Source organism: Felis catus, chromosome B1 (genome assembly GCF_018350175.1).
Source record: "Felis catus isolate Fca126 chromosome B1, F.catus_Fca126_mat1.0, whole genome shotgun sequence".
Lineage (NCBI taxonomy): Eukaryota > Metazoa > Chordata > Mammalia > Carnivora > Felidae > Felis > Felis catus.
Window position 1 is genome coordinate 153,176,120 of NC_058371.1, and position 25,998 is coordinate 153,202,117.

Sequence of the window (25,998 nt, forward strand, 5' to 3'; positions counted from 1 at the left end):
ATGTCTCTTCTTTGGGGCCCTTCTAAAACTTACATAGCAGTAAGCATGAATGAGAAATAGACATGACCTTATCTACAGCAAAACTAAGCCCTAATGAGAGCTGGTTTAAGATGGTTTAAACTAACTAGTTTAAGATGATCAACCATAATTAAACTTGCTTCCAAAGGCAATATTAACTTCTTTCTGGAAGATAACCTCAGCAGAACCATAAATTGTTCCTGAGTTTTTTCTTTGGAAACAAAAATAACCCAGCATTCAATAAGAAATAATGAGATTTTCAGAAAGATAAAACAGTAACAATTCAAATAAGTCAGTAGAATGAAATACAGAAGTGATTGATGAATAAGATTTATGCTTTAAAATAAATGATTATTATAAGAATTTAAACAGCAATAGAAGGGTTCATAAAGAGTCTGCAAAGGATACAGGATAATAGATACGAAAAATATTTAAAGGAATAATTGTGAAAATTTTCCAAAATTTGAAAAATTGAAAAAAATTGAAAAATTTCCAAAATTGAAAAAAGGCTTTATATTCAGCTTTTGGAAGTTTTACAAAGTGCTGAAAATTTAAAAAGAAATACATCTGGCGTATTATATGAAAACTGATGATATAAAATAAACAAAAATTTAAAAGTAGCTAGAAAGCAAAGAACAATGTAAGAATGGTAGTTGACTTACCAGTAAAAATAAAATAAGGCATAAATAATAGAAAGCTATCAAATTATGTCATCAATATGCTGAGAAAAAGAATAATGCCAACATGGGACTCTAAACCCAGCAAAATTTTTCTTTAAATAAGAGAGAAAATAAATACAATTTTAGAAAAACCAACTAAGGACATGTGTCACTAGTGTAACATTACAATGGAAAACATAAAAAACAATTTTTTAGGTCAGAGGAAAATTATTCCATATTGATGCAAGAAGAATGAATAGAGATACAAAGGTTAAATATATGTATTAAATTAATATAGAGAGTCTACACTGATAGCCATACTATCTTGAGAAATTTAAATATACATAGGAATAAGACAAAGCACCATTATCAGAAAAGAGAGAGAAATAAATAAGAGGTAACCTTTCAATTTCTCACATTGACCAGTAGGTGGTAAAATAATAATTTTAGTTACAATATGACAAGGATGTATGTAGAAATCTCTAGGGTAATCATTAAAATAATAATAAAATAGTATAGGATTAGCTAGTTGATATATATATATATATATATATATATATAATATATTTATTATATATATAATATTACAAACATTAATTTAATAGCTGACCAAAAAGGAGAGGCAAATGAATAAATAAAACAACTAGAACGTAGATGGCAAAATGACTTATAAATCCAAATGCATCAACAATTACATTGTATTGTAAGAAACAAAAAAACAAATATTTCCATTAAGAAATCAATGGTTGAGACTGACAAGAGTCAGTAAAAAAAAAATGCATATTACCTTAAAAGAAGGTACAAATTAAAAATAATGACATAAAGTATCATTACAAAGTAAGTAAAAGGACAAAGTATATAGCATATATACACTAGCTAAAGAGATCTGCTATAACTTTTTTCCCACAAGGGAACAGTAGATTTTAAAGCAAGAAACATTATGACAGATAAAAAGGGATGTTTCATAATGATAAAAGAATCACTCTATGTAGAAGACTTAACAATTCTAAGTTTATTTTCAGCTAATAACAGTCTAATATGTATATGCATATATACATATATGTATATATGATTTTTATTTTTATTTATTTCTATTTTTTATTTGAGAGAGAGAGAGAGTGAATGCAAGCAGCGGAGAGGGGCAGAGGGAGAGAGAGAACCTTAAGCAGGCTCTACACACAGTGTGGAGCCCAACGTGGGACTGGGTCCCACTACCCTGGGATCATGACCTGAATGGAAATGAGAAGTTGGACCCTAAACTGGCTGAGCCACCCATGCGCCCCTCCAGCATATATAATTTCAGTATTTTCCACTGAAATGGGAAATAAAAGCATTTCCATTATCACTGCATCAGTATAACACTGGGTTGAAGTACATTGACAATAAAATAAGATAAAAGGAAATTAAAAGTTTAAGAAATAAACTATTTTTGTTTATAAATGGTGTAATTTTCTATCTAGATAATCCAATAGTGTAACATTGTACATTTAGTACATTAGTGTACATTTATAATGCACAGGTTCAATATGAAAATAAATTTACTGATACCCAATAACTATAAGCAATTACAACATAGTTTTAGGAAAAGTGTCACAATAGCTTTGAAAACAAAAAAGTATATAAGTAACATAATATATGCAAGATTTCGAGACAGAAAATTATAGACTTATTAGTCAAATTGAAGAAAATTTAAAGGAAGGCATCAAGTGCATTGCTTAGAAGACTAATTATTATACATTTTTAAATGTTGATTCTGTGCAATATTGTAAAATATGTCAATTCTGCCTAAATATCATTCCTTGATTCAATATAGTACTGTTATAAATTGATGGTTTTGTGTAAACTGAAAAGTTGATTTTAAATTCATATGGAATTGAAAATATCCAAGTTTATCCAAGGTAATCTTTCATTCTTTAAAGTTAACTTAAAAATTGTGTTATAACTTATAGGCAACATGTATCCAAATTTTAGATGTACAGCTTGTTGAAGTTTTACATATGTATAACCTAAGGTAAATAACTTTTCAGCATCACAGATTTCCTCAAGCCTCCTCTCAGCAGTTACTTCCACTGTAATCTGTATTTTGTCCAAAATCACCATAGATTAATTTTGCATTCCACTTGAACTTCATATAAACAGAAATAGTAGGTATCCTTTTGCATCCGACTTCTTTCACTCATCATTATGCCTTAGGTTCATCCATGTTTCTTCATCATAAGGCTGTTTATTTTTTCTGTCATTGTGAATGGTTGGTAATACTTCAAAGGCCAATTTTGACATAAAAATATAGTTTGCAATTATTTATGTTGTCCTAACTTGTGGAAATGAATTTTAAAATTGTATTATTGAATGTTTCATTAACATGTCTTTACAATTTTTTTACTTTAGAATTTCTCTTTGTCAGGCAATCTATTAGTGTTGGTAATTGAATGGGTTTGGAGCAAAAGTCTCAGTTTCTTCTTTCCTGCAGCTTAGAATTGCACTGATTAAAAAAAAAACACACTGGGGCGCCTGGGTGGCGCAGTCGGTTGAGCGTCCGACTTCAGCCAGGTCACGATCTCACGGTCCGTGAGTTCGAGCCCCGCGTCAGGCTCTGGGCTGATGGCTCGGAGCCTGGAGCCTGTTTCCGATTATGTGTCTCCCTCTCTCTCTGCCCCTCCCCCGTTCATGCTCTGTCTCTCTCTGTCCCAAAAATAAATAAACGTTGAAAAAAAAATTAAAAAAAAAAAACAACACACTATGTGCGTAGTAGGGGCACCTTGGTGGCTCAAGACTTCGTTAAGCGTCAGACTCTTGGCTTCAGCTCAGGTCATGATCTCGCGGTTCGTGGCAGCTCTGCCAGCACACAGCCTACTTGGGATTTTTCTCTCCCAGTCTCTTTGCCCTTCCCTGACTTGCCCTCCCCCTCGAAAAATAAATAACTAAACATAAAAATAAAACACTATTGTACATGTAAATGCCAGCGGGGACATTTATTCAATCAAATGTTTATGATGTACAAAAGGGAGAAAGTGATACCCAAACTAAGTTCTAAGTGCGTATGTATGCAGGATGAGGGTGGCGGTTGTCTAGGAAATCTTCCCTTAGTAAATGATGTTTGTCTGTCAACTGGAAAGAGACAAGGTCATAGAATCTCAGAGAGAAGCAATAGCATGCACAAAGGCCCAGTTGCAAATAATTAATTGTCTTACATTCTGCTTTTATTTTTACTGTTCTTTTATTTAATTTTTTAATTTTTTTTTTGAGAGAGTGTGTGTGTACAAGCGGGGGAGGGGCAGGCAGAGACTCTTAAGCAGGCTACACACTCAGTTCAGAGGCAAAGCTGGATGTGGGGCTCGATCTCATGACTGAGATTATGTCCTGAGCCAAAATCAAGAGTCGGATGCTTAACTGACTGATCCATCCAGGTGCCCATTACTGTTCTTTTTAAATTTTACTTTTATAATGTGAAAGAAGACGATAGTTCCATACTTATATTCTCATCTGGAGGAACGTCCACTAGATTTACCCCACTGACCTCATGTCCTACCCTCTCACACCTTTCTCCCTAGTGGCACAGGAATGAATTATACGAGTGGATTTGGGGTAAGGAATTAGGTAGCTATATCACAATACTTCTTCAGTCTTCTTTTAGGTTGTTTGCCTTTGGTGGGTTTGTGGCCATATTTGAAGGGGCTTGCTTGCTCCTGTAGAATCTATCAGCAGTGTTGTAGTTTTGTATGTTTCAGAGTGGGTAAATCTATGTCTGCTTTAAAAATAAGGTAACTAAATATATGAAAGGATGAAGACAATTTTTGTAATCAGGTTTATCAGAAAATAAAGTCCACATTTTGACCTGCCTCTTACTGATTTTTGTCTATATCCAAATTAGTTCTAAAATTATTTTTCAAGGTTAGATCTTTTTATTTGCCCAAACCTCAACATATAAGCTAACTAAGCTATTAAGTAGATGGCTGTTATATTTGCATATATTTATGCTAATCTAAACATATTTTCAATGTAAAGTACAGACAACATTATTTGACAACATACATATATATCATTCATTTTTTCAGGTCTGAATAAAGAATTTCATATCTCTTTGTTTCATTATCATTACAAGAAGACATAAGTGAAAGGTAATTATTTTTAGAACTAATTCTCTTACCTTAAAACTCCCTTTACTCAATGACACCGAATTTCTCTGAATCTCAAAGTAGTACAGTTAACTTTGAGGACATCCTGTAATCTTCTTTCTATTTTCAGTCACTGACCAATGCTGTGAATGTATTCTTGTCAATATCCCTTGTGTGGTAATATATGCTTTCAAGACTGATCATGGGGGAGCACATCTCTGAGACCTTTATTGATTCAGAGTTGTTATACTGTTCCCTTGCGTTCCCACTCTAACACGAAAATGCTTCTAATTTATTGAGTCACAATATTTGTATACTTACAGTATCTATCAAAATGACAGCTCGTAAATATCAAATTAATGAATAAATTAATGTATAGTTGGGTTTTATTATCTTTTACAGCATATTATATTGAACAGGATACTTCAGGAAAAGGAATGCAGTGCTGCCATAGCTGAATTTTGTGACACTGTAGGATCAAATATATATATTTATATTTGACGTATGTGATGTCTAGATGTATGTGAAGATGTATGTGAAGTCTAGAAAATGATTAACATTTCCTAGACTACATTTCCTGGGGCTTCACAAAGGAAAGCCATAAACTGAATATCCGGTTCCATTACACACTGCTTCTTTAAACACGAAGCAGTTGATTTATTTAACAACTTGGACTACAATGTGAACTTTTGTACCTTTGAGCTTTTTCCTCAGTATTTCTCACATATTTAAACACTTCTTCCAACTCACAAAGCATTTCCTGTTTTAAGAGCTTGCAAACAAATCCCACTTGTTCTGTTAAACCTTCCCAATACATCTCTACCAGTGTTTATATCTCATGTCATTTAAAGGTTACATAAAAAAAGATCATTACAAATTATTAATGATAAACTCTATCCACATTGTCCTGTGATATTTCTTCCACCTTTCCCAAGAATCCTATATTTCTTAAAGATAACATTAGTGTATATCTTGACTACATAATTAGAGAGAAATGTTTTTGAGGGCATGCCTGTTTTATATCCGTTGATTTCTTTATCTCAGAAAATATTCCATATATATTTGTTCCTTATTTTTTATTAAAGGCTTACAGAAAAAAAATTGTACTTGTAAGTATTAAGCATATGACTAGTATGGCAGTTTCCTCTCATGTCAATATAGATTATTTTAATTACTATAAAATATGACTTGCAACTTCATTTTTCGTGATTCGTCATGAATTATTGCCTATCAATTTGAGTAAAGGGGCATATCATTTTCCTGATTATCAGTATTCTATTCATTAAGACACCATAATGTGAACACAGTATAATACTTTGAAATGCCACTAAACTAAGCCAATTATTTTATATTATTTTAAGTAGGAGTGGCATAACTTGGTAGCTCAACTGCTTTATAAACCATCACAATTAAATGGTGATGTACATCACATCCTTTGCATCTACATAGAAAACTGCACATATCACATACTGCTTACCGAGCTTTGCTGATATATGACTTAACAAATATACATATGCTGCCTGTGGTAAACTGTTGCCCTCAAGTTCGTGAGCAGCAAGAGCTTTTTATTTTAGTTTTAACATGATCTGTGTGTCTGTCTTTGTCATCTATGGGCAATGATTAGTTATTGTATTTTATATTTCATAGTTCTTTTCTTACTCTTATATTTCTTGAGTTTTATTAAAGTCAAGTTACCTGATATGACAAAGGTTTCCCCACATAGCTGTGACATTTGGTGTTTTCTATATATGGAAATATGACACAATTAAAGGTATATTTGGAAGACTTATAAATGCTCTATAGTAATAAAATATACGATTAAATTGTGACAAAATTAATTTAATGAAATGAACAATATTTACTTCTGAAGCTTTCCTGTTGAACATTTTAGAGAACATTTCTCCACTACACACTCATTTTTAGAATTTAAAATGCCAAGATTTTAAGTGATTTTTTTAAGCTCATGCTTTTTTTTTTTTTGTCTCTGTAAGGAAAACTCGCCAACTAACGAAACTCCACTCCCCTAAATAACAGCAAAAAAAAAAGCAAACCTATGAAAACAAAACAAAACAAGATACCAAACAACCAGACCATTGAGATTTTAAAATAAAGGTTAGTTTAATCAACGATTTTTTTCAAGAAAATAATATTGCACAATCCTTTATCACCATGATAAAAGACAGGCTTTTGAATATTATGTCTCTTCAGTAGTCATGTTCATAATCAGAGAGTTAACTGCTGCAGAAGAGTAGCTAAGTGTTAACAGTGGATGTGGAGGATTCCACAGGTGGAATTAACAGAATCCCAGTTTTAAACTTAAAACAGCTGGTCAAGTGAATACATTTGAATGGACATTTAAAATGATATGAAGAGTTAAACATGGAGTTGCAAATGACAGGAGAAATGTGTGTTGTGCTCTTAATCTCTTCCTTCCAAAGACTATCTACCTTGCATTCATTATTACCCTTCGCTTTAGGTAGACACCTCCACTAGCAATCCCCAGCTAGCTCACATTGGACATTAAATATTTATTAACAGGTGGCATATACAATATATACATCAGTGTGTCTCATTTCTAAGTAACTGAATATAAAACTTTTTGCATATTTCAACTGTGATCATTTGTTATTTTTCTTAGATTTACATTTTTTCTTTCTCTTTCTCCTTCCCTTATTTTCTTAATTTATCTTTCCTTTTTTACTTCCTGTCTACCCATGAAAATCTGTATTAGGCAATAGTTTTCAGAGACTATCATTCTCAATAATCTCTTTTATTTTCCCAAATCATCAAAATGCTTCCAAATATTTCAGTATGAATATTCTTGAATAATTTCTCTTGCAGATTATATACCATTTTAAAGAAATAGGAAATGTAAAAAAGTAAGAAAATTGTATATTTTTCAGAGATGTAGCTCCAGAATGTGCTACAGTACTTAACACATTTTATGATTTTAGATGACTGCAAAATATCACTTCTATTACTTTACTATAACACTTTGACTAGTTTTCTAACTACATTCATTCAGTGTTTTAATCCTTATTATTCCTGTATTTTCTCAGTACGGGGTTATATCATCACAGTTGCACTTGAATTCAGGACTTCACTTTTAACTACTTAACATGTTAAACCTTCAATATATAAGAACTTCTGATCTTGAATATTTGTATATTTCCTCAAAATAGGTTATTCGTCTCTTAATCCTTCCTCTTTTTCTTTCTTCTCTCTTTTCTTTCTGTTTTTTCCCTCTTTTTCTTGTCCTCTTAGGCTTTCAGTGGGAGTGGTATAATGAAGACAGAGAAATGTGACAGAGGTGAATAAAAGAGCACCCTGGAGAAAAAGAAGAATCTAAGCTGTCAAGGAGGAGGGGAAGCCATGGCCTACACACACAACAAATTGACGATTCCGCCACTTTCATTACCTTTTATTGCACTCACCTTCCATTATCCTCTTTCTTCTTACTATTATAGACTTATTTTCTCCACCATAAGACACTTCAGCTTTGGATCAAGTAAAATATGGCCTTCAGTTCTTATAAACACTATCCTTAGTATAACTACAAATAAGCATAAATCAGTAGTAAGTAAATGTATAACTAAATAAATTCACAAATAGACAACCAAATGGAAAATGTATATGTATAAAGATACAGATGATATGCATATATAGATGTGACATTATGAATTGATATATTCTTACTTCTTTTGAGTGCTCCTCAGTAGTCAGTGATGACCTTGCCTCCCTTTAACTTCTTCCAAAGATCCTCATCTGCTAATCCAATTTTTTAAATTAATTTTACAATCCTAACATCATGAGCATATTCTCAGCTTGTTCTGTTTTAATTTTCAGTAGGGAAATTTGATAATTTACAGAAGATCAATAACGATAAGCAAAACTTGCATTAGTTCCTTTTCTTGACATACAATTCCATTTTAATTTTCAACTACCCAATTCCACCATCCTATAATTTTTGTTTGTTTTGTTTTTGTTTTGTTTTATTTTTGTTTTTGTATTCACACATATGTACCTTAATTGTGTCTAGCTTGTGATTTCTCTTCTTTCCTCATGTTCTAGGCTTTCGGAATCACTCCTCTTCCATTAACTTCAGCCTCATCTTTATATTTCTTTGATTTAATATAAAAATAGAACATCTCAAATAACAATGGTAAAATTTTCCTCTTCATTCATCTCTTATATGGTCTTTCTTCACTGATAATATTCTTAAATAGGAGTCTATATTTCCCTTATAATTTCCTACTTAGTAATCAAACTCAGTGTTATTTGTGAAATAGCATTGCACGATGCTGTAGTTAAAATGGACAATTATTTTTTAAAAAGATAGCCAATTATTTTTGCATTGTTAATTCCACTGAAAATGTTCTGCATGTCTATTGATTTCTCAGGATCACTGGATATTGTACTCACTGATTCTTTAATATCTTCTACTTTATTGATGTAACCACTCCATCTTTTTACATTTTTTTTCTCAATCATGGCTTATCAAATATCCTTTGTGGACCCATCTTCTTCCAATAGTTTATTGACTGTCAGTATACTCTTTGCTTTCTGCTCTGTGGTGATACATTCAACCCCTGTCTTCTCTCTCACTTATAACTTGATGAATCTCAATCAAGACCTCTTAATTGATCTAAAAATACATAATCAGAATCCAATAAACCTCATAAACCTTTTAAATACTAGGATGTAAAGACCCAAAGATGGGAAAAACAGATGTCCATGAAATACACAGAAAAATATGAAAATAATCAGCCATGTACAAATTGTGACTGGTGTTACAAGAAGAAAGATATGTGGTAACAGGAGATTTTACAGTTGGAGAATTTGGTCTAGTCAAGTATGTATGGAAAGTCTTTTCTAATGAAGTGAAACAACTTAAATCTTATGTATTAGTAGCCTCAAATTTGGCAAAAGAAGAGATTTCCACACAGAACAGAACATGTGCAAGGACTCTATGATAGGAAAGAACATGGTGCCCTATAGGAATTATATGGGTAATATAGTTGCGATGATGAGATGTGTGTTTGTTGCAAGGTACAGACAGGCAGAGATAGGTACCAAAATATAAAGGCATATTAAGTTTTTTAAAAATTATTCTTTGTTAACAGGGCAGTAGAAAATAGTTTAAAATATTAGTTATAGTAGTTATTTGGATATTTAAATTAATGACTTTTGCCTCTGATTGATGGGACAGAATGACAATAAATTATATATAGAGGCTATCACTGTAAATTGGTATGAAGAATATAGATTTATATTGGGATAAGAAAATATTCAGGGATCCAGAGAAACCTGAATTGGTTTAGGTATAATCAGAAGTTTCTATTGAGAGCATCTGGTGACCAATTAGGTATGGAGAGTGAGGGTAAGTTAAAGATGTCATCAAATTGTTACCATCACATAACTGGATTGTTGATTATGTTGTTGCGAAGATACTGGAAGGAAAATTTAAGTCTATTTTTGTGGAAAGAGTACATTTGATGTTTGATATGTTTTTGAGATTTCAAAGGAGAGAAGCCAGGTAGGCATTTGGATATATATGTCTGATATAGAAGTAATATAACTGGGAAATATTTATAAATTAGTGAAATGCTTGTGTATACCCAGCAATTAAACATGTGGGCATAAATATGATTGCTTAGGCAAATATATTTCTCACAATATATTGAGAAGAAAGACGAAGACAGAATCCTTAGGAATCCAATCAGTGTTGGGGAAGAAGACATTAATTCTGTAAAAGAAACATGGAAGTAACAATCTAAGAGGAAGAGAAAATGGGCCAGAAAAGCTTAAAAATGTGTATCCAAAGTGATGCTGCAACCATAGTGTAAAATGCTGATCAAAAGATAAAAATTGGTAAATAGATATCTTGTTTAGTATTGTCCTTAGAAGGAACTGTTTCATTGGTGGTGATAAAAATAACACAAGTATAATACCTAATATGTGCAGGTGTTGTTCTAAGCACATTAAATATATTAACTTATTTATTGGAATGAGAAATAAGGTACATACTTTTTTTTCAATACTCACTACATAGATGAGACAATTATGGCATAGAAACTCTAAGTATGAGATGGCTAAAAACTCAGGTGGCTAGTAAATAGTTGTAATTTGGATATGAGAGGTCTATTTAATGAGTCCTTGATCATTTTTTTTTGATAATAAGGGTAAGATAGTTTGGAGTAAAGTGTGATAGTATAGGAGGAAAGTAAATAGAAAGCAGATACAGATAATTCTTTAGGAGCAAAGTGAGCTACATATTTGAGTGAATGTAGATGAATATTGACTATATTGGGGTAACAATGTCTGGTGAATTTAACATACAGAAATAATTAAAATATACATAATAAACATAAATCTTTTTAATATTATTATTTTTAATTTTTTAAATATTTGTTTATTTTTGAGAGACAGAGAGACAGAGCCTGAGCGGGAGAGGAGCAGACAGAAAGGGAGACAGAATCAGGCAGGCTTCAGGTTCTGGGCTGTCAGCACAGAGCCTGATGCAGGGCTTGAACTCATGAACCATGAGATCATGACCTGAGCCAAAGTCAGATGCTTAACTGACTGAGCCACCCAGATGCCCCTAATGTTTATTTGTTTTTGAGAGAGAGAGACAGAGAGAGAGAAAGAGAGAGGGAGAGAGGGAGAGGGGGAGAGAGAGAGAGAGAGAGAGAGAGAGAGAGAGAGAGAGCGAGCGAGCATGAGCAGAGGAGGGGCAGAGAGAGAGGGAGACACAGAATCTGAAGCAGGCTCCAGGCTCTGAGCTGAAAGTACAGGGCCTGATGTGGGGCTGGAACCCAGGAACTGCAAGATCATGACATAAACCAAAGTCAGATGCTTAATGAACTGAACCATAGAGGCGCCCCAATATACATAATAAACATATAATTCAAAAGGGAACTATATGCAGTTGAATTTTTCCAAGGTCTTTGCATTTCCTAGGAAATGTATATTTGCCTTTCATCAAAATGCAACTAGTGATTTTTAGATTAAGCACTGAAATAATTGTAAAGTAAAACATAAATACCAAGGAAATGATGAGACTGGATAAAATTCAACAAAAGTGCACAGTAAAGATAAATAAATAACAAAGAGGTCAAATGAGATTAACTCAAATATACATTAAATGTATTTAGATTTATCTCTGGAAAGGATACAGTAGGCAGAAGCAAGGCAGGTGTCCTGTTGTTACACAGAAATAGTAGATAAATTACCCCCAAATATCACAATTTTAATTACATTTGAGAAGAAGTCTTTCCTAAGTGTGATGATATTATTGATTAATTTCTCCCAAGAATACTTGTTGGTCTGATGTTAGGGGTTTTGAGGGTAGGTGAATCTACCAAAGGAAATGTGGCAAACAGACTAATCTCTTACAAAATCAGTAGAAAATATAGAATTACTCTCCCTTTTTTAACAGTAAAATCATCTCTTGCACCTATAGTAAATATTATCATGGATTGGGATACAAATCAAGAATCAAGTCTCAGTTAATTCTGTATTCCAAGTTTCTTTTTTACATAGCTATCTAAGGCTTTTTACTGTTTTTACCTAAGTGTCCTATTTGAACAAGCATAGAAAAACATAAATAGGAAAATACTAAGTGAATTAAATTAAAGTAATGTAGCTAATTATGGATGATGTGCTTTCAACAGACCATTTCATTAGTTTAATCAATATCTCATAGTTTGCTTTTTGTTTTTTTTTTTTAATTTAAAACTTTTAATCTGATCCTTGCAGTAAGAATATAAAAACACAAGGGAAACTGAATGAAAAGTAAATCTGACTTAAATTAAAACATCCCTGATTTAAATTGGAACATTGACATTTGTAAATAATTTGTCACAGAACATTTGGTATAGGGTAAGCACATCAAATGATACATTAATCTAAAATCAGCTAACACTAGAGATAGAGAAAAGGTTAGTTAGGGGATTGAGCATATGAAGGTTATAAAAGGCAACTTAATTGCTTAAAATTTTCATTGAATATAGGATATACGTGCCACTTTTCATTTGCCAGGATATTGATTTGGTTTCTTGCATTGCTATGGAACCTTATGAGGAAGATTTGTATGTTCATTTGTATGTTCATTACTATTTAATTTATAAAAACATGATATATTTATATTCTTTTAAAATTATAGCACTGAATTAGTCTCAATTATAAAATATTTTGTGAAAAATTTGTATTTTAATAGTTACAAAAATAATTTCTGAATAAGTATTAGACACAGATTCCCCAAATGATGTATATTTACTTAATTATAATTTATCTCCTTTTTCCCCTTTCCTCTTTCTTTAGCATTAATATTGACTGTATACATGTGTTTTTATATGTAAACTATTATGTAAGTACTGCAATGAATATACTTTAAAAACAAGAAGATATTATTAAACCATAGAACAATTATCAAAATCCAAAATTGATATTAATACAGTCCTATAATTTCACATATAGACTCTGTTCACATTTTTCTGAAGTTCTGACAGAGGTTTTTCAAAGATCCAAAATAAGATATCACATTTATTTTTGTTAAAAAAGACATGTTTAAAAATCCTTGGCCTAAAATACAAGTTTTCACATATTTTCATGTAGAGGTGTCTATTAGTCATTAGGGTTTTGTGTGTGCATGAGTATACATCAAAAAGTCATAATAATTATGCATCATTTTCTCATAAGTACTGAATATGTGATTCTTATATTTGGGCATTTGTGATTCATCATGAGAATTCTTGTATAATGAGTAAATAATTTAAACAGAATAAAATTGAGAAATATAGTGGACAATAATGGAAACCAAATATATAATGAACAAATATTTATTCCGCATTTCTGTCAGTGGTGGTAGATTTTGCATTCATACTTAACAGAGAATACTTCAAAATCTATATTAAAAATATAAAAACACACACATAGATATACTCCCATTGAAAGTGTTGCTCTGAGTAAATAAAATTTTCACTTGGCCATTTAACTTTAATAGAGAATGCTACACTAGACTTCCATATAATTTAAAAGACCTAATTAAAATAGTTACTTTTGAAAATCACATCAAAGATATTAACTGCTAAGTACATTTCTTATTTTTAATATTGTTCATTCTTATATGAATGGAGTGAATATATGATAAAATATTGACACTTGAAATGTGTTATAAATCAATCTTTTTCTAGCTTAAGGCAGTGTTAGCACCACTTTAATTTAAAAAAAATTTTTTCTTTTCAACGTTTATTTTTGGGACAGAGAGAGACAGAGCATGAACGGGGGAGGGGCAGAGAGAGAGGGAGACACAGAATCGGAAGCAGGCTCCAGGCTCTGAGCCATCAGCCCAGAGCCTGACGCGGGGCTCGAACTCCCAGACCGCGAGATCGTGACCTGGCTGAAGCCAGACGCTTAATCGACTGCGCCAACCAGGCGCCCCATAATTTTAAAATATTCCATTTTTCAGAACCTCAAGTTATTAATCCTTAAGAGTACATTTTTTATACCAAAGTGTAATCAACTATTAAATAAAATCCAGGGGCTCCTGGGTGGCTAAGTCAGTTACTTTGGCTCAGGTCATGATCTCATGGTGGATGGGTTGGAGCCCCATGTCCGGCTCTGTGCTGACAGCTCAGAGCCTGGAACCTGCTTTGGATTCTGTGCCTCTCCCTTTCTCTCCCCCTCCGCTGCTTGCCCTCTGTTTCTCTCTCAAAAATAAATAAACATTTAAAAAATTTAAATAAAATCCAGGTAGGAAATATAGAAAATGTAAATATTTTAATTAGACAAATATATAACCACTGAGAACATTAGTTCTGTTTACATAAATTCTTTAAAATGATTTATAATCAGTAATTTGCCACTTTGCTATGGTACCAGTGATTTTACCATTCATTTTTCTGTATTACTAAATTAGCCAATTGTTTTTCTGCTATAAGCATTCTATTTGTTAAGGATTCATAAATGCCAATACCATTAAAGGAACCTAAATTTACAAATTTGAAAAAAGGATAATAACACAGAAACAAACTTGTATAGTGATTATTACATGTTGGTATATGTTTACAGTCTCATTAATATGTCTCATTACATACATACCATGCATCACGTTTTTATTGAAACAGTTTAGCATATTAACATGTTTGATTGCACAGCATGATACTTTGTGCCAATTATGAAACAAACTCCATTCTAGAAGTTTTACATATACTAACTTCATTAACTTCGTGGTGCACAACTTTCTGAAATGTCAGTCACTAGTACATGTTAGTCAAATTATATATTGAAGATATTTTGTCTTTATCCCTTAATGATATGCAGCAAATTTATGATGAAAAAAACCCAAAACACTTACAAATACTGTTTGTAAAATTTAGAAGAAAACATAGGAAAAACTTTATGTCCTTGAATTAGGAAAAGATTTCTAAGATACCATGCCCCAAACAATATGCCATTGAAATTAAAAAAAGAAAATGCTACTCCAAAGACACTAATTGAAGAATGAAAAGACAAGAAACAGACTAGGAAAAAATATTGGCAAATTGCATATTAGATAAAGGAACTTGCATAAAGACTATATAGACATAAGAAAACCCAAATGATAAGAAGATAAGCAACCCAATAAAGAACGAGTGAAAGATCTGAGAAAATCCTTTACAAAGAAGACATTTGTATTGCAATTAGCACTTGAAAAGATGCTAAACACTAACAATCATTAGGGAAATTAAAATAATAACTATAAATAATAATAATAAATAATAACTACAAATAATAATAATAATGAAAGAGATAGAGACCGAGAACAGATAAGAGGACTAATAAGACAAATAGCTGGGAAAATGGAATTTATTGGTGAATATAGTTAAAAGGTATACAGGAGATTCTTACCATATTCTCATGTTGCTTATAAACTTGAATTCATACCAAAATGAAAGGTTACAAAAAGAAATTTCCAGAAAAACTGAGAATTATATAACACATAAAAGGACAATTTCTTCCATAACGATTAGACTCTATATAACTAAAGAAAGATGTAATAATACTTCTACTTCTCTATATGTCTACATCCTCTTCCCTTTTGTAAAATAATCACATGTCATTTTTAAGGACCACACTGTTACTTTATCTCAAATTAATTGCCTTAAGATCATTCATTAACTTTACAGCATCCTACAACATGTCCGCCTGTTTTAATATTGCCAATTTATCATAGTCAACTTAATTTAACTTAACATTTAAGTTTGACTCGGGAATCACCAAATATATTGCATATGACTTCTCTTTCCTCTCAATCACTATGCCATTTATGGTTTTAAGTGGTTTTACACTAGGAGCACTCCTAAAGAGATTAATAGCAATATGGGAATTCAATATTTTATCTCTGATATATTAGGAGAAAAACTTAATTTTAGAATGTATAAAAGTAAAAGCATGATGTTGAACAGGTTAACAGTTTAGAAATCAATTTTCACATACTAGAAATGGTTCAAGTGTTATATCAAAATTGTTAACCATTATTTCGATAAGACATATCCACCTAAATATTAGAAGACTAAAATTAAATTTCTGTTGACTTACCATAAGAGTTAGGTATCTGCACCTGGCTAAGAGAAGAAAGAGCTTTTTTTTGGAGCCCTGACACAGAGGTTGATATTCCATAATATTTTCTTGTTATTGTTGTTGAACTAGATTTGATTAATTGGTATTTGCCTGTAACATCCTATTGAATTTAATATATCCTACGATTTACTGAAAAAGCAGAGTCATTTGGGTAGATTCATCCATGGGGATCTCATAATGAAAAAGAGGGAGAAGGACTGAGAGGATTGAGAAACATGAAGAAATAAGTCAAAATTTAGAGTTAATACTGTCAAAACTTGTATTTGACACTCACTGAGTGATGATCGTATCAGTCCATTGGGAAGCATAACTGCTCTCATGGAAGTCTATAAAAGGTATGGAGAATTCCTGAATGAAATCCATGTATGTAGGTTAGAAATGATCTCATCTAAATGAAGAGCACTAAAAATTTTGAAACTACAATATGACCAATACCATTTGGTATTATATTCTGATGTAAACATGAGTTCATTTATCATTCTCAATTTTTCTTTGTACTCTTGCCATTTGCAACAACGTGGATGGAACTGGAGGGTATTATGCTAATGAAATGTCAGTCAGAGAAAGACATATATCATTTGATTTCACTCATATGTGGAATTTGAGAAACCTAACAAATGAACATAGGGGAATGGAAGGAAAAATAAGATAAAAACAGAGAGGGAGGCAAACTATAGGAGACTCTTAAATAGAGAACAAATTGAGGGCTGATGGTGGGGTGGCGGTGGATGGCATTAAGGAGGGCACTTTTTGAGATGAACACTGGGTGTCATATGTAAGAGATGAATCACGGGGTTTTACTCCTGAAGCCAAGACTACACTGTATATTAACTAACTTGAGAATAAAAAAAATTAATTATGTAAATTATATATGATATAATTACATACATAATTTAGATTCTTTTGTGTGTATATATATATATATTTCCATATCTATATCTTTATGTCTATGTTTGTATTTATATGGACAGCATGTAGGTATATGTTTTATTTTTTTCTTGCGATGTCTTTCAAAGACGTATCATTGTCCTTGGCTAACCCTGGCAGACTTGGCGTCTGCCCACGTCCAGTAGAACAAAGCAAGTCCTATGGTAAAGCATACTACCAGTGCAGTGGAAAAAATCATTCTGATCATAGTTGGAGGCACTGAAAAGCCTGAAAAGGCTGAAGAGCATGGTCATTTGATTTTATAAAAGTGAGTGTAAATAACTTGAAATAATCAAATTTATCATCCTGTTATATACATAAATCAGTATTTACACTAAGCATGAATAATTACATAAAAAAATGTCTCTAGTTAAAAGATCATTTTTTTTCCAAAGGAGCAACAATAAAGCTGATGATATTTTCAGCAACAACAATGGAAGGATGAAGAGATATTGTCTTACATCTTTGAATATAACAACAAAACAATATTTGCCAACCTAGAATGCTATATTCAATAAAGTTATCTTTCAAAATGCAGGTTAAATGTAGACATGTTTAGATGAAACTTGAAAGAATTTATCATTAGAATTCTTTAAAATGGCTGCTAAAAATAGAACATTGTACCACATTCTTCAGATGAAAGGATAGAAGTACAGGAAGACATGAAAAAGGAAGAGTAATTATGTTGGTAATTACTATTGGTTTAGGCTTAATAATTTATATTATTCTTAGAAATTGTTCAGATTTATCACAATGAACAGATTTATTGACACACAATTGACCATGACTTTCTGTGTCTTTTATTTTTTGCGTGTGGATTATAGAATAACAGAATACAGTCAATTTTCTGTGGTGCATTGGTGACTTCAGTATCTTAAGCAGACAATTTGGCTTTTGGAAAATTAATTATAGTCTTTCACTCCTTTAATGGAAGTCTTACATTTTATCTGGTACTCCTTAATATTTCCTGCACTTTTTCGTTTCGGCAGCTTCACCATGAAGTATCTCGTGATGATTTCTTTTTATTTATTCTGCTTACGATTCTGTGGGATTGTAGAATTTTCCGATTTGTATTTTTCATCCTTTTGGAAAATACCTCATTCATTAACTTTTCAAATACCGCTTTTTACTATTCTCTTTCTTCTGGTACTGGGACTCAGATTAAACATATATGAGATATTCCTATTTCATCCTCCTCTGTATTTGATAGCTTTTTTATTACCCCAGGTAAAATTTTGGAAAATTTATTCTAACCTTAAAGTAGTTCATTTTCTCTATTCAGTTATAACTAATCTGTAATCACACTCACAGTACGTGCTCATTTTCAAATCTGTCTTTTTGAATATGCTTCTATTGTCTGTTATTTCTGTGTTTCTCAGGCATGGTATTTAAAATCTTATGTGCCTGGCTTCTATTGAGTATGTGCTTAATATAGAATTTAAAACTTTATTTGTAGTAAGAATTTTAGACCTAGGATAATATTAACTTTCTGAGAATATATATTCTTTAATTCTGTGCTAGATACTCGAAGGGCAGGGGGCACTAGGAGACAAGGACAATTTAATCCAAACTCTAGGCCTGAGGTAGAACAGGCTGAAGGTGTAGTTTTATGTCTGTTTCACCCTCAGTCTGAAGGAGTAGCCTTAAGGGATCCCAGATTAAGACAGAAATAGAGTAGACTCTCCTCTTTCGCTAAGCAGGCTCTGCACACTCATGTTCCCATTTCTCTCTACTATAAAAGCTGAAGCTCAATTTTCTACGTGGATATTTTCTGAATTGAAAAATGCCTTTGAATACAAAAACTACTCAAGTGTAGACACATGTCTATAGGTTCTTGCTTTCTTCTAAAATGTGGCCCATTAAACCCTTATTATGCTGTTAACATTTTGATGTTCATATTTCAATTATTATTTTATTTTATTCATAATTTTTGGTGTCCTCAGTAGAGAAGTTGGTCTTCAGCATTAACCTTCTGTTACCAGAATCAGAAGTTATCATCAAGTGTTTCATTAAAATTACACTAATTAAATGATTAATAAATTAATACAAAGCCTGTTTTAATCATATCCCCCTTTTTATGGGCGACATGAAAAAAACGATTTTTTTGTGAAAGAGATTGGGATGATTTTGTCCACCTTTTTGTTTTGTTTTGTTTTTTAATTTTTTTAAGTTTATTTCTGAGACAGAGAGAGACAGAGCACGAATGGGGGAGGGGCAGAGAGAGAAGGAGACATAGAATCCAAAGCGGGCTCCAGGCTCTGAGCTGTCAGCACAGAGCCCGACACGGGGCTCGAACTCACAAACCGTGAGATCATGACCTGAGCCGAAGTCGGTCACTCAATCTACTGAACCACCCAGGTGCCCCTGTCCACCTTTGTTTGAACCACACATTAAACTTAGCCAGAAACTATTTAATCTAGACAAAACATATTAAGACTTACACATATACTAAAGTATGTCAACATATATTTCTCACATATATCATCTTAATGTAGTATTCATTAGCAAAATAAAACTGGATAATTAATAAAGCACTTTAGTAATATAGTAAATTGTTATAACATTGATGAATGTAAATCAGCTTTGTCCATAAGAACCATTCCTAATATAGCTACATGCTATTCACTCTGTTGTAGAAGTTAATTTACATAAGAGGAAAATTCCAAAAGGGAAAACAAAATGTATATCCTCCTAAGTAGTGAAGCCAGAGATCTCCTCACTTTACTTAATCACAGGGTTAGCACCAAAATTTACAAGGCAATTGATTGAACACATGGAACACAGTGTTAAGAGTAACATTTGTTTTTGTACTTTCCACAACTCTGTGCTGGCATCTTTTCTTTCTCAACCTTCCATCAGCCATTTTGTACATCCTAAATTATTCATGAATGCAATAACAGGTTTCTGCATTAATAATGTATAACTACATCGAGAGAATATGAAAGATAAAATGTAAGTTGCAAAAGAATCAAAGTTTTGGCAGCTTTTATGATATCCATTCATCTGGCATTTTCTATCATTAATCATTATACCATTTTTGGTAGGATACGTGCTTAAGGATAAAAATTTTCCTCATTGAAATACAGGACTGTTACACTTAAATATAGAAGATATAACTATTGATATTGATATATAGACATGGTATAGATATACACAGTTTTTCTTTACTATAAAGAGCAAGAGATAATTTTTGTTTGTTTTAGGAGTTATTTTAAAAATATTTAGAAAAAATAGTCAAGAATTATTTTTTTTCTAGTTCTATATTTTCACTCATGTGTTAAATACCTTACATGATACAATACTGTCAAGAAGAATATGAGTAACATTTTGGTGGGAAAGTTAATGTTCTCTGTAGAATATTCTTCTCTTACTACATACTTTATTCATATCTTTACTTAGAATTATGCATGCAGAGAGATATAAATGACACCTTAAATTCCTATATTGATTTTTTTAGAGCAGTGCAAAATTTAACTTTAAAGCTTATTGAATTAAATATTTTTAACATTTTTAACAATATGGAATCACCACCTTTTCAAGAGGCCAGTATTTGATTCCAAAAACATAAAGATAAATAATACATATTAACTGCCTTTAAGAAGAGTTTCTTTGTTATCCCTCACAGAAAGCCTATCAGCTGATTCTAACTGGTTTACTAGTATAAAGGTTTGAACTTTGAGACACAATTTCAATGCCATTGTTCACCTTTGAACTTGAGAATTTAAATAGGTATTAAATATCTTCCAATCATATTTTTCCTTTTCAGGTATGGAAAGTGAACATCAAAGTAAATCAATTATATTATCACTATTGTAACAAGTATTTATAGTAGAATCTTATTATTTTGTATTTCTTTCACATCACATTGACTGTTCCTGCATCCTTTGTTGTTAAGCAGCCAATACTTAAAATAATAACCAAGAAAAAATTTCATTTTCCCTTCTGTTACTTGTAATATAAACAGATCACAGAACATGACAATAATCATGATCAAATTTGTATATTAGCAAAATCAGATGCTGCAAACTTAATGTGTTCTACAAATAAGATTTATTTGTTCTTTACAGTGTTTTAATTAAGATTAAATTGTCAAAAAATTGAAATTTAGAAAAGTTTAAGTAAAAATACAGATTTGCTGGGGCACTTGGGTGGTTCAGTCGGTTGAACAACTGACTTCTGCTCAGGTCATGATCTCGCAGTTCATGAATTCTAGCCCCACGTCGGGCTCTGTGCTGACAGCTCAGAGTCTGGAGCCCCCTTCGGATTCTGTGTCTTCCATTCTCTCTGCACCTCCCCTGCTTATGCTGTCTCTTAAAAAAATCAATAAAACATTAATTTTTTTTAAAAAAAATACAGATTTATCAATTTGTTGAGGTTGTGCACACACCTTGGGAAGTGTGAAGGCACAGTGACGATACGATGCCTTACCATTCCTTATCTTCTTAACAACCAGTACAGTGGTTTTGCTCATTACATAGCTTGTCTGCTCTCTGGAGGAGTTTAATTCAGTCTGTGACTCCTAGAATTTCTAAAAACTTAAGGGAAAAGAAAACTTGAAAATTAAATCTAAAGAGAGGGAGCCAACATGTAGCAATTATCTATTCTGTGTCAAGCATCCTGTCAAGGTACTTTCATGCTTATTCTGTCGCATACTTCACTCAGAAATTCTGGGGAAAGGCAGTTGGATTTTCATATTTTATACCTGTGATATATACTTTTTATTTTTCTGTTTTCTTACTTAAAATATAAAAATTGGATACACTCCTTATATCTTATTTTTTTAATGTTTATTTATTTTTGCAAGAGAGAGATAGACAGTGTGAGTGGGGGAGGTGCAGAGAAAGTGAGACACAGGATCCAAAGCAGGCTCCAAGCTCTACACTGTCACCACAGAGCCAGATGCAGGACTAGAACCCATGAGCCGTTGAGATCATGACATGAGCCGAAGTCAGACGCTTAACCAATTGAGACACCCAGGCACCACTCCTTATATTTTAAAATCACCTGAAATACTCATCTTTTCTCAAAGGCTTCTCCAGATTGGTGACACATGTGCAATTAGTGAATACATGAAAATATATCTCACATGTATTTATTATAACTTAGTTGTATATTTAACCTACTACAACATAGTAATATTCAGTCTATGTCCTTGTTTGTATAAACAATTAGTCACTTGTAGTTTTTTGAAGTTTTTCATTTGCAATGATACTCCCTTTACTTATTGGTCTAAATTATTTCAGGATAGAATCCACACAACTAAGTGATATCTTTACCACATACTATGGAATACAATTTTATATGTTTTGTGGTCTATCCTTTTTAATTGCAACATGGCTTTTCATTATTTATTTTCTTTTATTAACAGCACATGAGGTAGACAACCTCATTTGGAGCCTAGCTGCTTATTCAGGACACAGGAACAAATGCAGGCTACTTTATCATGTTATTCTTAATAAGCACACTACCTTAGTCATGCTGCTCCCTCAATCACTACCATTTGCAGAGCTACAAAGTTTACCTTTAACTGACATTTCCATATGTCTCTAGAAAGAAACTGGCTTGTTGAGTCATTTGTCATGCTCTAAGGAGATAATTTTTATCAAAATACTCATAGTCTGACTTTAGGTCAGGCACTTCTGCTTCATTCGTTAAACCATGACAAATGTAACAGTAGTACACAATAAACCTCAGTGACCTATATAAAATAAATTCCACACAAGAAACCAGAAAAAAAGAAAGAATTGGTAATATATTTACTATAATGTATTTCAGCGTGATATATTTTGTCTCATAAAAATAGATATTTGATGTGGCATGTATACATTATCAATATAAAAGGGTCTTTTAGTCTAATTATATCAATCATGTGCTCTCTTTATAAAATACCAGTGCTACACCTGCTTTTAAAGAATGTCTTCTATATTTTTAATACTTTCAGGTATATTCATTAGTCATTTTTCCCTCTGGAAGATTAAAGGAATTTACATCTGTGTTTATTTATTTTATTTTTTTGCATTTAACCTTTCAACATGTATCTCGTTTATCCATAAAGATAGATACACATCATGTTTATATTCATTACTGCCTTTCTGTTTGTATTTTGTATTTTGGCTTGATATTAACTTTTTTTGCTATTTGCTATATAAGTTAATTATATTTTACTCCCATATATTTGTATAGAAAGTTAATAGGTTTAAAATCAGTTTCTGATATTATTATATTAATTAAAGTTTATAATAAAATAAAATGAAATTATTTTAATAATGTTGAAAATTATTTATTTTGATCCCACATATGTAAGACTATAGTATAAATAAGAGCATATTTAAATACATTTAAACCTACCTGTGCTATTTCCCCAAATTTTCTTTACGTTGATTGATACAGGAATAGAATATATCATAGTCAGTTTGGCCTGCATTGACAAAATACCATAGAGTGGGTGGATTAACCAACATAAATTGATTTACTACAATTCTGGAGGCTGGAAACCAGAGATAAAGGTGCCACAATGGTTGATTCTTGTTGAAGGTTCTCTTAGTGGTTTACAGATGGCAACCTTCTTTTTGAATCCTCATTTGAGAGAGAGAGAGCCCTGGCTTCTTCATCTCCTTAAAAAGGCACTAATCCTGTCATAATGGCTCTATTCAGATGACATCATTGAACCCTAATTAACTCCCCAAAGTCTTACCCCCAAATACGATTATATTGAGGGTTAGGGGTTCAACACATGAGTATTGGTTGAGACACAGACATTCAGTCCATAATAGGATATTAGATACATGCTCTTATTTTTTTTATTTACCAATATATTTATATATAATACACTCAGTATATATAACTGTGTGTGTGTGTGTGCATGCATCATGTATTAATACATACTCATGGGGCACCTGGGTGGCTCAGTCGGTTGAGGGTCTGACTTTTGATTTTGGCTCAGGTCACAATCTCATGGTTCGTGGGATTGAGCCCCACGTCAGGCTTCATGCTAACAACAGGAAGCCTGCTTGGGATTCTCTCTCTCCCTCTCTCTGCCCCTCCCCCGCTCGCATATGCACACATGGTCTGTTTCTCTGTCTCTCAAAAAGAAATAAACATTAAAAAATTACATACTCATGTGCATGTGTTAGAGGTGCGTATCAAGAGGATGCATCTACCAGTTGACCCTAAATCTACAACAGGGAAATCAGAGGTTCCTCAGGCCTCCCTTCCTTGGAACATACGCTCTGCCTACTGTACCCACACTGGGCTCCCTTCCATGGAGCCTTGAGAGAGTAGATGGATTGAGACCAATGGGACTGAATTGTGACTAAACCCAGTTAAGGCCTCTACATATACTTTTAAGACTTGATGGGTGAGTACGGAGGTCTACTTTTATTGTTGCCACCCAAGACAAGCCCCATAAATAAGTTCCCTTGCTTATGAATACTGCTACCTGCTAATCTGGATTGGTCTGCCTCTTTCTTTAGTTTCTCCTTGCTCTCCATGTACAGGGACAAGTTTGTGAACCAACAGCATATAAGAATTATGAGACAAGACTGGGCTCAGTTGGTTAAGCATCTGACTTTTGGTTTCAGCTCAGGAAGCATCTGACTTTTGGTTTTGGCTCAGGTCATGATCTCACGGTTTCATGAGTTCAAGCCCCGCATTGGGCTCCATGCTGACCGTGCGGAGTCTGCTTGGGATTCTCCGCCTCCCTCTTTCTCTGCCCCTCCTTGACTTGTGCTGTCCCTGTCTCTCTCACAATAAATAAATAAACTTAAAAAAAATTAAGAATTATAGGACAAGAACATCAAGAATTTTAAAAGAATAACAGGAAGGAATGTTTCCATGTAAAACTTATGATGTTTGGCATACCATGATACTAATACTAATACTATACACATGAAATATAATAACTGTTGAAATAAGCAAATATTTAAGTTAAATTACATCATTATGATTTACTCAAATTTTAATTATTGGGGACTAAAATAAATTTAACTTAACATATTAAACATGATCTTTCAATGTGTGATTTATTATTGTCTAAGGAAATGTAAATAAAAAACAGATTAACTCTTTACTAAATGCATTTGTATCATATTGGGATAAAAATGGTTCTATTGATTAAATATAACTAATAAGTCACATAAAAATACTGATATGACAGACAACATAAATCATTTTAAATGCTTTATGCAAAATTTAACCATAAAATAAATGAAAAGATAATGAATTTTTCTAATAATTATTATGTTAGAATACTAATACTCATGATATACATATGGATTTCAAGGGCATCTGGGTGGCTCAGTCAGTTGATTGGCCAGCTCTTGATCTTGGTTTAGGCTTAGCTCTTGATCTCATGGTTCATGGATTTTGCCCCACATCAGGCTCCACACTGAATGTGCAGGGCCTCCATAGGATTCTTTCTCCACTTCTCTCTCTTCCCCTCCTTCCTTCATGCTGTTTCTCTCAAAAAATAAATAAACTTAAAAATATATGGACTTCAAAAACAGATAAATACATGTGAATCCCTTAGAATGATAATGGCAAGATATAACAATTCATTCAACAAATGAGGATTTCAAGTGTTTAATAAGTTCTTGAAAATGTACAAAAAGAATTATATAGCATACTTTATCAAATCGGTGCAGATTTTTAAAAATTAG

The 25,998-nt window shown here is 32.4% G+C and overlaps 1 long non-coding RNA gene across 5 annotated transcripts in view; it reads left to right on the forward strand.

The window, feature by feature from the left end:
• Positions 1-25,998, forward strand: part of LOC109499140 — a 294,496-nt gene that overhangs the window by 65,399 nt on the left and 203,099 nt on the right. For 3 of the 5 annotated variants that reach the window (XR_006597042.1, XR_006597041.1, XR_006597040.1), the window contains exon 2: positions 4,733-4,795. This is a non-coding gene — a long non-coding RNA (uncharacterized LOC109499140). Of the gene's footprint in view, positions 1-4,732; positions 4,796-6,783; positions 10,673-25,998 lie in introns of those variants that run through there. The other 2 variants (XR_002156298.3, XR_006597039.1) reach the window with 2 other exon arrangements.